Source organism: Meleagris gallopavo, chromosome 22 (genome assembly GCF_000146605.3).
Source record: "Meleagris gallopavo isolate NT-WF06-2002-E0010 breed Aviagen turkey brand Nicholas breeding stock chromosome 22, Turkey_5.1, whole genome shotgun sequence".
Lineage (NCBI taxonomy): Eukaryota > Metazoa > Chordata > Aves > Galliformes > Phasianidae > Meleagris > Meleagris gallopavo.
In genome coordinates, this window is record NC_015032.2 from 4752685 (window position 1) to 4769702 (window position 17018).

Below are 17018 nucleotides of genomic sequence, written 5' to 3' on the forward strand. Positions count from 1 at the left end.
AATTAAAAAGGTTTTATGTGGTGGAAGTGTAGTTGTCTTGTTAGGTATTAGATGGGTCACTGGCACAGCTTGGGCGTCCCAAGGCTGTGGTGCTGCATTGAGGCTGGAGGCAGCAGAGGGCTGCAGGAAAGCATCCCAGGAACAAAACACAATGTTCCTTCAGCTGTGAGGAAGCTTCAGTGGTCTGATAGCTGCAACAAGCACCCTGTGCCCTGGAGACACAGAGGATTGTGGAGCTGTGAGGTTCTGGGACATGACACAGGAGTGACCCTTCCTCAGCTCACCATTTTGGCCAGAGCTCTGGGTGCTATGTGATGTGGGGCAGGAGCACAGGCAAACTGCATATCCATATTTCAGCCTGCCCCGTCCTGAGGGAAGAAAGCCCCTTTATGCCTATCAGAACTGTTTCTTAGGTTTTAGCAAATCCTGGGCAACATTGCTGTCTTGATGTGCTGGTCATGTTTTTCTTTTTTTTTTTTTTTCCCCATTGTATCCATGGGGCAACTGGAACATTTCCAGCTTTTTTTTAATCTCTTGCATCTCCTGAGCCCATTTACCCCCCCATAGGAAACAATGTAGTAGTTTGCAGAGGTCCCAGACTCTCTGTGTGTGGGGGTCCTGCTGCAGGGATGGAGGTGGCCATCAAGGTCCATTGCCGTGACTCCCTGAAGCTGCACAGCTTGCTGCTGCAATTGTCAGGGGGTCCTGGGGCAGCCCGAGTTGGATTTGCCATGTCTCCGTGTCATTTGCTCTGTGAATGCATCTTGCTTTTCTTCTCTCTAGCAAACATGTAGATAAATGCCACTGTGCCCTCTCCTGCATCTTTGTTTTGTTCTGCTTCCTTCTTGTCTACCCTTGGGAAGTGATGTTCCTTCTCTGCTGAGAAGTGATCCAGGTGGTCTCACTCTCTGAGTACAGAGAGCTGACCCCCACCTCTAGGTAAGGACCTGGGTTAAATTAAATAATGCCTTCCCATCTCTGTTAGTGACCTGAAGCCAAGGGGATCTCCTGGATGCTTCACTCAGCTGCTTTCCAAATGATGTGCAACTCTGCCCTTAGAGGGTGGCTTTCTGTTCTGGAGCTTCAAAGAGGCAGTTTAATGCTTCAGCTCTGTTCTACCTGAATTCCTCCTCATCCCCAGAGTATTTTAAGCACAGGCAAACTGATAATTCTCTGTCAGATCTATGTCTTTATAGTGACAGGCATCCAGCTGATGTAAATCACATTCCATTGAAGTCAAAATTAGGAGCTTGCCAAGTGTTGCATAAGATCGTGTTAGGCCATTTACTTTTATTAATTATTTTCAGTGGCAAAGCATCCCCTGCTGTATGAGGTGTCCTTCATGGTGCTCACATTTTCTGTTCTGTGCCTTCTTTTATATAAAAAAAAAAAGCACAAAGTTTTGCTGCTCTTATCACCATGGAGTTTTTAATATGGACCATGCATTTCTACACTAATGGGAATCCTCAGAATGCTGTGGGGTTCTGTGAGCTATCCCAGCACACTTCTATCGGTCTTTGACTTCTTGACACATCCCAGTTGGCTCTCTGGGATGGAGCTTAGGGCAATGTGTGCCTGGGTTTGACCTGGCTCTGTCACAGGCAGGGGGTGGGAAGGAGGACCCAACCTGACCCTGCTAAGCTCCTGCCAGTGTTGGGGGAGCATGGGGTCACATCAGGACAGGCTGTGACAGTGAGGGCATGCAGAGTGAATGGAAAAAATGAGGTTGTGGCAACATCAAAAGATCGCTGCATCAAAGGGTAATAATTGCTAGAACAGGAGAGATTCGAAATATCTGATGGCTCTTTTATGAGATTACCAGTTATCAGAATGGAAGAGAAAAAAAAAATCTGAATTAAAAAAACTGTGTGCAGAAAATGAAGGAAAGGAAGAGAAATGGCAACGTGACATTTTGGGTCCCATTCTCAAAAACAGAATGTCAGTGTCTGTGTGGAGACAAAGCCAGCTCTGACGCTGTAACGTAGCCACCAGAATCCTTCCAGGCTGGCAGAAACTTTGTGATTTGCGTGTGGCTGATGGTGGGATTGCTCACTTAATGTGTGTGCTTCTATGAGGAGGTGATGCTGGCATCAAACCTGAAGTCATCCTGATCCATCCGAGTGTTCCCAGCCATGTGAGCAGGTGGAGTTCTGCAGCCACCAGAGCCAAAAAGAGGACTTAGAATAATATAATCATAGAATCACCAAGGTTGGAAAAGGCCTCCAGGATGATCCGGTCCAACCATCCACCTATCACCAATATTTCCCATTAAACCATGTCCCTCAGTACAACATCAGCGCGTTGCTTGAACACAAACTCATACATTTGGTGTTGGTTCCTGGATGACTTTAGCCTGCATTCTCCTGCAGGCTCCTTCACTCCCCACCACTCGCCCATAGGGTTCTTCTGTGCAAAGTGAGCGCAGTTGTGGTTGTTGGGTGCCTCGTTTGGTTGGGCACAAATAGATTTCCCTTTCAGGTTAAGGGGGAAAGCTCACATAGTGAAAATTCCAGGCTTTACTTTGCTGTTGTTTCAGCTGTTCCACTGCAACGTCAAGCACGGCACTTGAACTTGTGTAACTGAGGGGATGGAGAGAGCACATAATTGCCAAATTTACAGAAATGGGGGAAATATAAAGGGAGAATGGAGAAATATTAAATGATCTCATTCTCCTGAGCCTTAATGGAAATGAATAGAAGCTGCTAGACAGCTCAGGAAGGCAATTATAGGGAAATAATCTGTGGTGTTTAGTGGAGCAGTGATGTGGGGCATGCTGAACATGATGGATCTGGCAACTATTTCCAGTTAATAATAAAGCACTTTAAGAAAAGGCGATGATGCACATGTTTGTGCTTTTGTGTTTATAAAATAGAGGAACCAGCCAATTTATTTATCTATTTATTTATTTTCCTGTCCTGGGAATTGCCTTGTACCCTGTGACTGAAGCAGCTATAGCAGCAGGCTGCTCCCCTTAAGGCAAAGCCTCTGCAGGACGCTGTTTGCTTTTGTGAAGATGTTGGCCTTCTTTCCATCAGCCCAGCTGCTGGAAAATTGTGGCTTAGGGAGCTGTTATGCTCTTTGAGAGCTGGTGAGTGCCCTGCTTGATAGCCATTGTTGGCTGAAATCTCTGATATAGGTCAGAAGTAGTTAACAATAAAAAGTGTCTATGCTTGGAAAAAGGAAAAAAAAAAAAGTACTTATTAATAAAATCAAGCAGGGAAAGGCTTTTCCTTTTCTTAAACCTTAGGTCTTTCTTTCTGTTGCAAGGCTGTAAAGACGGCTGGGTAAGCTGTGACAAAAGAGCCTCTTAAAATTGACCTGAACTGTTAGAGAGGTTTGAATAGTTTGTTTGGGTTTTCCTGCACTTGTCTTGCTTGGAAGCAAAGCACCCATGGCCATAAGCAGCACTGCCTGGTGGAGGAGGTGAAGGTGTGGATGGAAAGGAGGTGTCCATGTCCTGCAGAGAACCCTGCCTCGCTGTCCCTGTGCAGCTATGGGTGAGCCGTGGGGCTGGATCTCAGCACCAGGGTTGCTTTGCTTCTCTCTGGAAATAAAAGCAACCCTCAAACTGACTTCAAATGACCATGAGGTGCAAAATGAACCTTGAGGAAAATGTAATTGGAGCTAATGAGGCTGTATGCGCTGTTCCTGTTGGTGCAAACAAGTTTCTCTCTTCCTACTTTCTTCCACTGTAGATTCTAAATCCAATCCCACCGTGCATTGACAACCTTCCAAGTGCAGCCACTGGGCATCGCTGAATTATTCCACATTTTGTTTGTGGAATCTGTCAAGCTGATTCAGACTCCTAAATCCTCAGTCTGATTTCTAGACCAAATAAACTAGGATAAGCCCAGAGAAAATTACTAAGGACAAACACATTTAAATATTTATCTGGAATGGAACGAATGAAATTCCTAACTCTTGAGGTTTACTTGTTGCTAATGATTTGCTAGTAATTCAGTCTGATGCAGGCTGACAAAAGTAACATCTCCCAACATGAGGGACCCATGTTTGCATCTTGTACTGATTACTTTATAAAGTATCTTCTACACCAGTAGGCATCTACTGGTTGATATACAGTTGAGTAGGGAAAGAGAGAACAAAATATGATGCTTGGGAGCATTTCCACCAAAATGCTTTGCAAAAGAATAACAGAATCCATGAATGTATTGTTCAAAGATTTATTCATGAGTAACATTTCATAAACTCTCCATCTCACTCTAGAGGTGGAATGTGCTTCGTTATTTCTGAGAAAAGGAAAAAGGAGATGTATTTCTTCCTATTTTTCTATACAGGTGTGTATATATATACAGCTGGTTCAGTGCTGGTTAAACGTTGCAGTCATAGATTCATGCCCTCTAGTTATCTACACATTGTACTGAAAGCTTTTTCTGTCTATCCTTATGTCCCAATTCCAATTTTGCAGGTCAGCAAAGTCTGATTCAACACGTAGTCAGTTGCTCTCATGTTCACACAAAAGGTACCAAACTTATGTGGAAGACCTTAAGTGGTAAGACCCATGCCTACTGGAAATGGCATCTTTTGCTTTTGGGAACTTCTCTGTTCTGCAAACAGATCCAATTTGTATTTATAAAAAATACATTAATTGCTCTAAGCCAGACTCCAACAGACTTTAATTTCCTCAAGTCTGTTCAAGGATCCTTACAAAGGGAGGGAAAAAATGGCATAAATGCTAGGAATTAATGGCAGTTCTAAGGAGTAAAACTGAAAATCTAAGCTGAAAATTAGAGGGGTGAGATTTATGCACAAAACAGTCTTCATCTCAGAGTGCATCTTTGGTGAGGAGAAAGAAATTAGAAGGGGATTTTCAGTGTGTCAGCAGTTTTCTTTTTTGACATTTCAGAGCATTACTTTGCAACCTCTTTGTGTTAAAACATCAACTTTTAAAAATTAACCTTTGCTGTCAATATTGTTAAAGTAAAATAATCCAAGAAGGAAATGAAAATACATTAAAAAAAAAGACAGTTCTTTTAAAATTTTATTTCATCAACTACAACCTACTGTAAAATCCATACACATTTTACATTCTCCTTTTTTAAAACAACAACAACTGTCTTTATAGTAAACTGTGAAGTATGTTGTGCACCCAGCACAAATTCAAATTGAAATTGAAAAGGCAAGGTGACATTTAGTTGATTCTTTAATGCCTCTGTTTTTCTTCTGGTTTGCAAGTTAAGAGAATTCATCATTCAGCTGGATATGCCTCTGCAGAAATGTATTTCATTCTCAAAAGGTGGGGAAAAGGCTAAAATAGTGGAGTCCTGAGTCACTGATGGAGAAGGATAGCCAAGGAAGATAGCACATGGTCCAGAGTGGGAGAAGAGATCCTGCTTGTGTGTAGGGGTGTAAACAGGGAAGAGTCTATGTAGCAATCATGGAATGACAGAACAGCAGGGCTTGGAAGGGAATCTTTGCAGATTGTCAAGTCCAACCCAGCTGCTGAAGAAGGTTCTCTACAGTAGGAAGCACAGGAAAACATCCAGGCAGGTTCTGAATATCTCCAAAGGAGCAGCCTCTACAGCCTTTCTAGGCAGTCTGTTCCAGTGCTCTATCACACCAAAGTAAAGAAGTTTTTCTTGATGTTCACATGGAACTTCCAGTATTCCAGCATGTGTCCGTACTGGAAGTGGTGTCCTTGTCCTGTCACTGCACTCCAGTGAAAAGACCTTGACTCCATCCACCTGGTTCCCATCCTTTGGATGTTTATAAATGTTGACAAGATCCCCTTTCAGCCTTCTCTTCTCCATACTGAACAGTCCTAGGTTCAGTATTTCTTCATATGAGGGATGCTCCAGGCCCTTAATCTTTGTCACCCTCTGCTGGATTCCTTCTAGGAGATTCCTGTCTTTTTTGATCTGGGGAAGCCAGAACTGGACACAGTATTCCAGGTGTGGCCTCATCAGGGCAGAGTAGAGGGGGAAGATCACCTCCCTCGACCTGCTGGCCATGCTCTTTTTTAATGCACCCTGGGATACCACTGGCCTTCTTGGCCACAAAGGCACCCTGCTGGTTCATGGCCAACCTGTTGGCCACCAGTGAAGTAACAGGGAACAGAAAGGTTAGGAAGTAAGACAAAAAGGAAAAGCTGAGAGCATGAGTAGGCATCTCCAGAATAAAATGCCTCAACTCTGTGCTCAGAGCAGTCAGAAAAATCAGTCACCTACAAAAGTATTTCTTTCCAATGGCCTCAGGGCACCACCAGCAGGGGAAGGGAAACTGCCAGAGGGAACGACACCTGAGGAGGGATGCTCGTGTGTATGCAGGGCAGGATGCTGCCTGTAAACAATTCCACTGACTTGGATTCCCATCTCAAATCGTTTAGATTTCCAGTCACGCCCTGGATCTGCAGACTGCCATCAACACCTGCTTTCCTGCAGTGCCTGGTGCTCCAGAAACCCCAGGCTGCCCGTTGTGAGGCCAGGGATGCGCAGTTTTTCCAGAGCCAGGCATTTTACATTGTTTGTAGTCTGCGTTTTGGTGTCATTACTCAGTGGTACAAGAGTGCGTGCATGCGTGTTGGGGGGGAATAATTGTGCCATTAATGATTGCTATTTTGATTACAGGATGCAATTGTCACTGCGGTTGGAAGCCAATCAACGCGTTGTGAGTGGGAACCTGCTGGTACTTTCCAATGGTCCTTGATTAAAAAGGAAGCTCTTGGCTATCTTCAAGCAGCAGGAGAGGAAACAGCACGGCGAAGGTGAGGCAAGTGCCAGACTCTCTTTCCTGATGGATCACAGCTCATTTTCACCCCTGTTTAGTCACACAATCTGCTTTTTTTTCTCTACTTGGAGGCCTCCTTTACACTTTGCTTCCTACTGGTCAATGTCTAGAATAGCTTCTGCTCTTCAGTGATGAATTCTGAATGATCAGCCCTGTGCCTTGCTGTATTTTCCTGCAAATTAAATAGCTGTGTGCCTTCACAATGCACTAGCAGGTTATGCTGGCCTCTCCACACGCTCCACCTCTTTGCAGTTGCAGAAGTGTGCAACTGGAATCCAGAGCAAAGCAAGTGATAGTGTACAGGCACCTTGTTCAGAGGAGCAATAGGGCATTTTAATTAAAGGTGACAGCTGAAGATGAAAATATATAATTTTTCTCCCCAGATTTCAGATGCATGGATTTTCAAATAGTTGAATTTCTTCTAGGAAATTTCCCAGCATCACGCATCTTTTTCTTCCGATCTTCTTAAGAATGGAAGTCAGACTGTGTTTTAGTAGCAGTGCAGAAGTATATTTCTGTGTTTAATAACTTTGGTCTGTCTCAAGGTATAGGAAACTCATGAAGGAAAAAATCTTGAGTTTTTCCTGGGGTTTCACACTGCAGGAAACATTTTCTGATCGATGCTGTTGGGATGTTTCCCTTTGCAATCCAAAGTGAACACCAGATAGGCTTATGGGGACGCAGGGTAAAGCTTAAAGCTTTTCTTAAAGCTCTCCCCTCTAAGTGGATATATGGAGTAGTATTATCAGTATTGTAGAAATCACTGTTATTTCTAATATACGTTTGTAGATCAACACTGATATCTTGCTCCTAATAATTCCTAGCAGAGAGGTTGGCTCTCACCCCAGCCCATAGTGAGGATTTCAATTATCTGGTGGGAAACACATGGCCTCTGGTACCTGGAGTGCTCTTGTCTGGCTTGAGAGTTATCTGATCTTCTGTTTTGCTACAGTTAAATGAAAGTGGAGATGTATTTGGAATTTAAAAGTGTATGTTCCTACCTAACCTGTGTTAGCCATTAATATGGAATTGAATCTGCTGCATAAAAAGGGCCCTGTCAGACCATAGCCTTGTGCTGCGATGTGCTTGTTACATGATATTCAGCCCCACAAAAAAACGATGACAGAATGTAAACAAGCTTCAACAGTCACTCAGGCTAACTGCAAGCATCTGTGTCCTATGCTTTTAGAATCAGTCCCATAGCTGCAAAGGGGTCTAAAAATCTTATTACGCTCTCTTCTCCTTATAAGCCCTGCTAATGCATCCTTCTTTTTAGCTTGTTAAATGTGGGATAAGGCTGAAAGGTAAACACTCAGATGCAATTGTCATAGCAGAAATAAAAAAAATAAAAATCAAACTTGAAAGACCTCTTAATATCAGAAATAATTACACGTCTCTAGTATCAGGTCTCAGGCTGTTTTCTATACCCTTTCATTACCCAACCAGTGTGACAAAGCAACCCACACGGTCCTAAATAACTCCAGAAGAAAGAAAAGCCTCTTATGGGATGAAGTGGATAGCTAGGATGCATAATGATGGTATCTTTGTTCATTAATTGTGTACAAGTGATAGCCATCAGAGTAGTGGGTTTCAGCAGATAGCAGACAATTTGAAACTTTGAAGACCAAGTTTGATCAGTTTGGCTGTACTGAGGGGGTGGCAGGCAGGAAGGCATCACGTGGCTGTGTACAGATTCAGAGCAAGGACTAAGCCAGCTTCAGAGAATGTCAAGTGCTTCTTGTCTTTGGTATCCGAGCAGCTGATTCTGATCTGCAATTAATGGTTGAGAAAGAGAGCATGTCACTGCTTCACTGGGAGTTATCTTCTGTGGATGATCTATTCTGGGAATTGAAGCCCAAACCCAAATGCTGCAGAACAGAGCCTCTCTGGCTTTACCTTTGAATAGGTGAGGGTGTTTTCTAGATGCCTCTCAAAGCCCAGCACCATTCCCTAAACTCTTAATGCTCTTACAGGATCAGGAAAGGGTAGAGCTAGTACTGAAACAGATAGGGCACATGTCAGGCTCATGGCTGCACTGCCTGGACTCTCTCTTTCATCTTCTTTTCCTTATTCCCCTGCTTCTCTATGGGCAACCTTCCCTAGTCTGGTGTGGTTCAACCTTACTACAGTGTCATCCTTCCAGCTAAGAGCAACTATCTAGCTCATACAAACAGCTCTACTAAAATGAAGATAGATATATAGATAGCCAGATAGGCAATCTTATTAAAATAGCACTCTTAACCATTCTTTGCAGCCAAACTTAGGCTAACAGGGAAGGAATCTACAAGAAAACAGGTAATTTTAAATTGATTTTTTTTCTCAGTTTCTGGATGTCAGTATTTTCTAAACTTGATGCGTAGTATATGTAATGATGATATGCAATAGCAATTTATCTCAATGAATTGTCTTCCAGTATGTTCTTGGTTTCAGCCCCCAAAATATCCTGTGACAATGAGTGCCTTGGTTATTTAATCTGTGCTAAACCTCTTTGTTTGTTTTGATCCTGTTGCCAACACGTTTCACTAGGTATTTCCCTGTTGTCATGTTTTAAGAAACTGTAAATAATCACTCCTTGTTCACCTCCACATAATTGATGATTTTATAGGTTTATCTCACCTTTTCCTCTTCTTCATCCACCCCAGCTGTGGATAATCCTTGTCTAATTCACCTAGAATACCAAATTTCCAGAACCTATGAAGTCATAATTCCCTTCCAAAAAATTTCTCCTACCATTTTTATCATGCAGGGTTATGGGAGCCTTTTACACTTCTTTTAAATGAACTCCAGTTTTAGTTATTTTAAATCTTTTTCTGTCATCAGCAGTTTGCCTTATTATTGTTCTCCCCCATTTTGAGGTTACGTAGCATTGCTGAATAAAACGAACCGCAGCAGACATGATTTTAAGACCTCACTGGTAACCGGTGAAAGCCATCCTTACCCTTTGTTTTTTATTGTATTGTCAACCATTAATCAACAAACGAAGCAGTTCTCCTATGCCAGAGTGTTCTCGCTTCTTTAAGACCCTGGTGAGCAACTTCAATGAAATCTTTTTTGAAATCCAGGCACACTACATTGACAAATCCTTTCTAGGTCATAAACATTCTCAAGGAACCCCAGTAGATTTCTGATCACAATTTGACTCAACAAAAGCTACGTTGACTCATTCCATTTATTCACATACCTGATTATTCTTTTCTATATTATCTTTCCATAAATTTTCCAGTACAGACAATTATTTCCTTATTAAAAGAGAGAGAATGGAAGAGGATAGTCACCTTCCTTTAAATTTGAGTGATGTTCTCAGGAAAGCACATCTTGAACAAATACACCCTGTTTTTCTGTTTGCCGTTCCTGTCTTTCAAGGACCAGGAAGTAGAAGGAGCAGCCAGGACTTTGGTACAAGCAGAAATACAGACAGCAATGCAGTTACTTATGCTGGCATCAAGGAGATAGAGGTAGGGGAAAAGATATTTTGAAGAGTAGGATGAAATTTCACGGCCAACTGACTTGGATCTTTGTGGGCTGAAATCCTTTTGAACATTCTCTGTATGGTGGTTTGGTGGAGGAGATAGTAGTAAAAAGATAGTGAAGTCAAATTTACTCTGATGTGAAAATGCTTTTCTAACTTTTAATTTTTCTTTAACATTTAACTTTTCTGTTGGAGGATATTTATTTCCTGGGTTTAGTTTGCCACCTGCAGACAAAGTGTAAATGAGAGAGCTTTAGCACATAGCCATATGTGATGGATATTTATAGGTGACACATGTTTTGCAAGGAGAATGGTTATTGAACTTTTATTTTTAACATTTTACCCAGAAACCCAACCTAACAATGAACACTGAGAGCCTGAGCTTCTGTAACCGTGGCTGAGTAAACTGTAGTGTTTTAACAGGACAGGAGGAAGCATACCTCTGTTGCAAAATGTAGGTCTGACTGCTCTCTGTGGCTGCAGCAGTAAATATTCTCGGGTAGAGCACGTCAGATTGTTTACTTCAGTTATGTAAGAGAATGCACACAAACAACAACTCTCTGACAGCCCACAGACTTTCACCCAAAATCAGTATCTGCGACAACAGCGGTGTTGCAGAAGTAATAATAAATCACAAGCTCAGATGGATCATCTGGAGCAGGTTGCTTTTAAGCTACAGCCTGTCCTGCTGCTATTAAAGTCAGTGACCATTCCATGCTCTGTCTTTTTGTCACTGATGCAGAAAATGGACTTTCTCAGCCTTCAGAGGCAACCTGAACCTATCCACACTTCTAGGCACATTTTCAGAACTGTGTTTTACTCAGCCTGGATGGCTGATACACTGTCTTGAAAATGAGGGCTGTGCAATGCTGGCAGCAAGTGCTGCTACAGCACCTCCTGCAACAGACTCCTCTAGACAAAAAAAAAGTTCACTTGGGAAGGACAAAGAATACCAAATCAAGCAACCTGCAGCACCCAGATGCTCCATTTGTGGGGAAGTATATATATATTTTAACTTGGATATTAATGCCCTATTACAATTAAACTCATGAAAGTGGGTGGTTACGCTTGGAGCACAATCACAGAATCATTACATGACTGAAGATACCTAGAATTTGTCATTGAACACAGGCAGTGTTTCTCCCTGTCATATGTGAACATGCTTTGCCTGCATAAAGAGAGATGTTGGGCACAATTGTGATGGGAAAGCTTGTAAAAGAACGGAGAGGAGAAAAAAGAAAAAGAAAAGGAAGGAAAGACACGCACTTGTTTATAGGTGGTGTCAGGAAAAGAAATAACCTCCACAACAGTGCCTGGGCCTCCAGGGCTGTGGGGGTGGCACTTTCCACCTGCATGAAATTTATTGGAAACATAAAATCCAACAAGGAGAAATGTATCATTTGTGCTGATAGTGAACTACAGAAATTCTGCTGGAGAAATTACCTTCCATCACCTGTTTCCTTCTCATGCAGGATCACTTCTACTCTTTCCCATCCAGAAAGGCCGGTTAATCAGGGTCTGTACACACATGGCCACGTTCTCATCTTGGATTACCATAGATGGACAATCTCAGGTAAGGTTTGGCCAGGATGCCAGGTTCATTTTATCTCCTGTGCAGAAGGACATGATTTTGAGATAGACTCAAAGAGGACTGTTAAAATATCCAAAGTAGTAATAGTTAGTCATTAAGAGTCCTTCCGAATGTGCTCACGGCTCCTCTTTAGACTTATTTCATATTACACTAAAGGTTTGCTAAATTATATTCCTGGGTGGTAGCTTTTTGTATTTTCCCAGGAAGCTGCTGCTTTGATCACTTTCTGAGATAAGCCACTAGGTTAAATGGTCGCTGGCTTTTCTTCATGCTGGCAATTTTAATGTTAGTTAGGAAGATGTGATTTATTGATGGGAGACAGGGCGATGGTAACACTGCCCCACAGCTGTCCTGTCCCAGCCTGACTTCCAGCATTACTGAAAGGAGCCTGAGAACAAACGAGCTGTGCTGCTCTGCCCTGTGCCTCCCAGCAAAGGCTGCAATCCAGCTCTGCTTTCCATTCTTTTTTCTGTCTTTGAAGACCAAAGGAAAGTAAGAGTGAAAGAGAAAAGCAGACAGCCACCAGAAAAGAAATCTTACACTAATGCAGAAAAGAGAAAGATCTCTGTTCTGGAGAGATGCATATGTGGCTGTATAAATGCCTTCTTGCACTACATTTGCAGGCTCAGTCAGTGCTATAGGCAGCAGGAAAACTCCCTCCTCATGTCCTCTCACTTCGATTTCCATTCTGCTTCCTGGCTTTTATTTGTCATGGTCACTCATAAATTGCCCCACTGTCTTGTTCCTGAGGCTGCACAGTGAGAACTTTCCTGACTCGTGCAGTAAGAAAGACATTGGTCTTTTTTCTTGGGTCACAAACAAGAAGATGTAAATAAATGATCTCAAGTTCCACCAGTAGAAGTTTAGATTGGATATGAGGAAGAATTTCTTTACATAGAGGGTGGTCAGGCTTTGGAAGGAGCTGCACAGAGTAGTGGTGAAGTCCCCATCCGAGGAGGTACTAAAGAGATATATGGATGTGGCACTAAGGAAGATGACTCAGTGATGTGACTCAGTAGATGCTCAGTAGTTGGTGCTTGATCTTGAAAGTATTTTCCGATCTAGACGATTCTGTCATTTGAGAGCACTCTTGAACCAGCTCTTGAACAAAGATTGTCTTTCAGCTGCAAGCCCTTTTTGTCTTTGTTTCAAGAGGCTCTGCCCAAAATGACAGGATTTGTATTTTGGGGAGCAGCTTGGCGCTGCGACTGCTGCTGTTGAAAGTATGCAGCAGGAAGAGAGCTTGTCCTGCTTGAGGCTACACCACAGAGACAGCCTTGGGCAGCCCCAGTACGAATGATGCTCGGCTGTCAGCACAGAATGCAGTGGAGAGAGTAAACAGGTGATTCTTCATGCACAGCAAGAACCAAATAAATATTTTTGTGACTGCAAAGCTGCTATGATTGGGCTGAGGGCTTTTTGGACCCTCGTGTTATCTTGAAAGGGTATGTATGCGTAGAAGCATAGAATCATAGAAGCTTTAGGTTGGAAAAGATGTGTAAGATCATCAAGTCCAACCCATCCCCACCATGCCCACTAACTATATTCCTCCATGGTTCTTGAACAGCTCCAGGGATGGTAGCTGCACTGCCTCCCCATCATTCTTTCAGAGAAGAAATTTTTCCTACTTAGATATGAATTTAAGTAAAATTTTATTATCTTTCTGTGCATTTTCACAACTTACTGTGGGGAGAATTAAGAATATGGTTGGAAATGTTTTTTAATTGAAAAATGGGATGTTTCTGATTGCTGTTATCTCCTGCCATCCCTCCCATTAGCCAAAGACTCAAACAGAAATTGACTGTCAGGGCAATAGATTGTTTTTCTTCCCTTCAGCACACTATTTTCTATTTAATTCTCTCTCCAGTATTTGTAATTTATTTTGGACATTTCTTCATCTTCCATTCCTATCCTGAAAATGCTAAAAGTTTTAACAGTAGCCCTGGAGGAGGAGAGCTTTGTGATGCAGATGAGATTCTGCACTGAGTTCTTGATGATGCAGGTTTCCCTGAGGGAGCTGTGTGCAGCTGAACAGCCTGCAGAGGTTCCTGGGCTGGTGACCTGTGGGGACACGTGCATCTTATGCAACGTGTTGCTCATGAGCACGGATGCTCAGTGCACCTTTACATCCCTGCACCTCCGTTTAACCTCTGTAAAATCAAACCAAGATCTCTTTTCTGTCCTTTTCTGTGTTTGTCCTCCACCTCCAATCTGCAGTACTGCGGTGAACAGACACTCTCATACTGGGACAGATCTGCATCTGTGCATGTGAGTGTGTGTGTTTAACAGATTAAGTTAAAAACAATCTTTATCGCTTCATTTAACTAAAGCATTTTTCCAGACAAGTTCCTCTGCTCGAATGTTCCTTCTAATTATCATTTTCCCTTTACAATATGTTGTGTCATGCTGCTTAGGAGAAGGCTCATAGTGAGAGCGAGCGCTGGGGCTGCGCAGGAAATATGTCCTGGCTATTAGGAAGTTCAGTGAAGCACTGACTTTTATATCACTGCATAGGGATGGGTGAAACAGTCCAGAAAAAAATGCCCCCAGCTGAGCAGCAATGCGGGGCTTGAAAATCTCTCCTTCCCTATGCTTTTTTAAGGTTTCTCCATCGGTTGCAAGATGATTTTTTTCTCCCTTTAAGTGTTTTTATCCAAACTGATTGGCGGCAGAAGCAGAGGCTGCGTTTGCTTGAGCTGCAGCCCCCGCCAGGCTGAGTGCTCTGTGCTCTGAGCACACGGATCTGCCCCAGGCTGTGCCTTGCTCGGAGGGAATGAACTGGAGTCGCATTCATTTGTTTTTATCCCAATTCCATGAGTTGTTTGCAGCTGTTAATTTAACAGTTTAGTGCTTCCATCTTCCATGGGCAGGAGCGATTGCTTCGGTGCTTCAGACATTGAAAGTTCATTTCCAATAACAGGACTTGGAGGACTGGGAGAAGGCAGCAAAATGCTTCTGCTCCGGTGGTCAGGGACGACGTGGTGGCCACAGATGTCAGCTGAGAGTTGTTTTATAAAATGAATCTCTGTAAGCTGCTGCTCTACGGGGATGGAACAAGAACAGAAGAGCTGTGAATTCAAGGCCATCTTGGGATGATTTTTCTAGGACATGGAGTCTCTGCAGTGCCAAGGGACCTCGATTAGCCCAAACAGCTAAAGCATTCCATCTAAAGAGTCTCTGCTCTAATGCAGGCATAAGAATTCAGGACTTTTATCTGTAGGAATTCATCAAGCTGAACCTGGAACTATTGCCTCAGCAGTAGTTACACAAAACTGAGAAAAGAGGGAAGCTGCTATATGTCATCTACTTATGGAAGAAAACATCCTCTGATTCTACATCTTCTGAAGGAGTGATAAACTTAAAACATGAAGCTACATTCAAAACTTCTTACCCCAAGACTGCATGTGTGCTAGTAGCACTGAAATCAATAGGAGTCATTTCAGTGTTTCAAAATCAGCTTTTATTCAAAATCTGGAATTTTTCCCCCTCTTTCTTTAAGGAAAAAAAAAATTTTTTGTTTTCCAACCCATGTGTTAACTTGTCAGATCAGTTGTCAGCTGCGGTAGAAGCTGAAAGCTTAATCATTGTGCTTTTTATTTTTATTTAGAATTGCATTTATTTATTCTTTGTTTCATCGAGTCTGTTATCATAGAAAGAGGAATTCATCTTCCAGCAGGGTTAGAAACTTCTCTTCTAAAGTCAAATTTGCCATTGCAAACACCTACACTTACCATGAGAAATTCTCCCTTACTGCACATCTGCTATGCTGCTCTATCACCCTCTGGCTCTGTTTTCAATTCTAGTACCACTAAAAATAAAAGACTTTATCCAAGATTTCAGTGTTAATTGTGACATTGCATTTTGCTCCAATACTAAGCCATTCTATGGCACTTAAACAATATTTCATGCAGTGAATCGTTGTCAGCATCAGCAATCAAAGAACAGGAGTTGCTGGAAAAATTGGGTATCCATTTGGGTTGGATACCATTCAAGGTCATCCACGCAGCACTAGAAATCTTGCTATCCTTTCTGTTCTAGGGTGCTTTGCAGGGCATTTGTACCACACGACTTTTCAGGTATCTCATTTATTCAATTAATTTAAGTACTGATCTCCTCTAGTTCCCTCTATAATCAATGGGTAGCAGGGAGAGCTCCTCTATAGCGTGACTTAGAGCAGCTAAATTAGGTTCCTGTTTGAAATGCGGCTTCATAGCAGGCTGAGTTTCTCCTTTAATTACAGAGAAAGTCAAATTAGACTAGTTAGTCATCTAAAAATGGGCAGTGTGAATTCCTGCTTTCATATACTTACCTCTAGCATCTAAATGAGAAGACTTCAGTCAGGTCCTCCTTTCATAATATATGCCACCTTCCTCTGCAGCTCACTATGCCAAGCACAAGCATGAGAGGATCCAAGACTTTTAGACGAAGTAACTTTGTTGTTCCCACTCAATGCCCACACTTAACACGATGCAGAGCTGGAAGTCCTGGATTTTCACCAGTTCAACCAGTCCAGTTCTTGTCCTGCACTACAGTGGAAAGTGCCAGTACAACCCACCCCTGTCTTCTGTTGGAGCTCAACAAGCATCCCACAAACCACAGTTCCTGGCTTTATCCAAGGTTTCTGTGCTTGTGTATGTACGATGATTTGAAAGCTATTCATGAAGAAGCCTGAATGCCCTTCTCAGAGTCACTGGAATATATAGTTTTGTCCTCTCGGACGTTGCTGCCAGGGTTGTTTAGGATCTCAGTGGTAAGAATGTGTTTTTTTTTCCTCTGCTGTACTTGGAGTATCTCTGTGCTTTCAGTATTGGCGTTATTTATTGGCAATGATTTCCACTTCTATAATTCTCCTTTGAATGGTCATTTGCTTTGCTGGCCAACATTTAAGACGTGAGATCAGTGATTTTTCTCGTGGCCCATAAAATAAGAAAAACCTGCACTAATGCCATTTTTTTACTTTATTTCTTCCTGATGGAAATCCATATCTGGAAAAGGTGGGTAGACTCAGAATTCATTGGCGGGCACTGGGGAACTTACATAGTATGAAATCAAGCTGTAAAATATTTTTATTAGTAGGTGTGCACATTTTCAAAGAATCCTTGTGATCAGCAGAGTCTTCCAGGTTAGGTAAATAATCCCAAAATGTACAAATAAAGTAATTTTATGGATATTTTAGGTTGCCTGGTTAGACAGCCACAGTTATTATATGAGCTG

The 17018-nt window shown here is 42.4% G+C and overlaps 1 long non-coding RNA gene across 1 annotated transcript; it reads left to right on the forward strand.

The window, feature by feature from the left end:
• The first annotated feature begins 6277 nt into the window (after positions 1–6277).
• LOC109370749 lies at positions 6278–15907 on the forward strand. Its single transcript, XR_002121141.2, has 4 exons — positions 6278–6721; positions 8999–9039; positions 11686–11786; positions 14725–15907. It is a non-coding gene; the product is annotated as an uncharacterized LOC109370749 (long non-coding RNA).
• The last annotated feature ends 1111 nt before the right edge of the window (positions 15908–17018 follow it).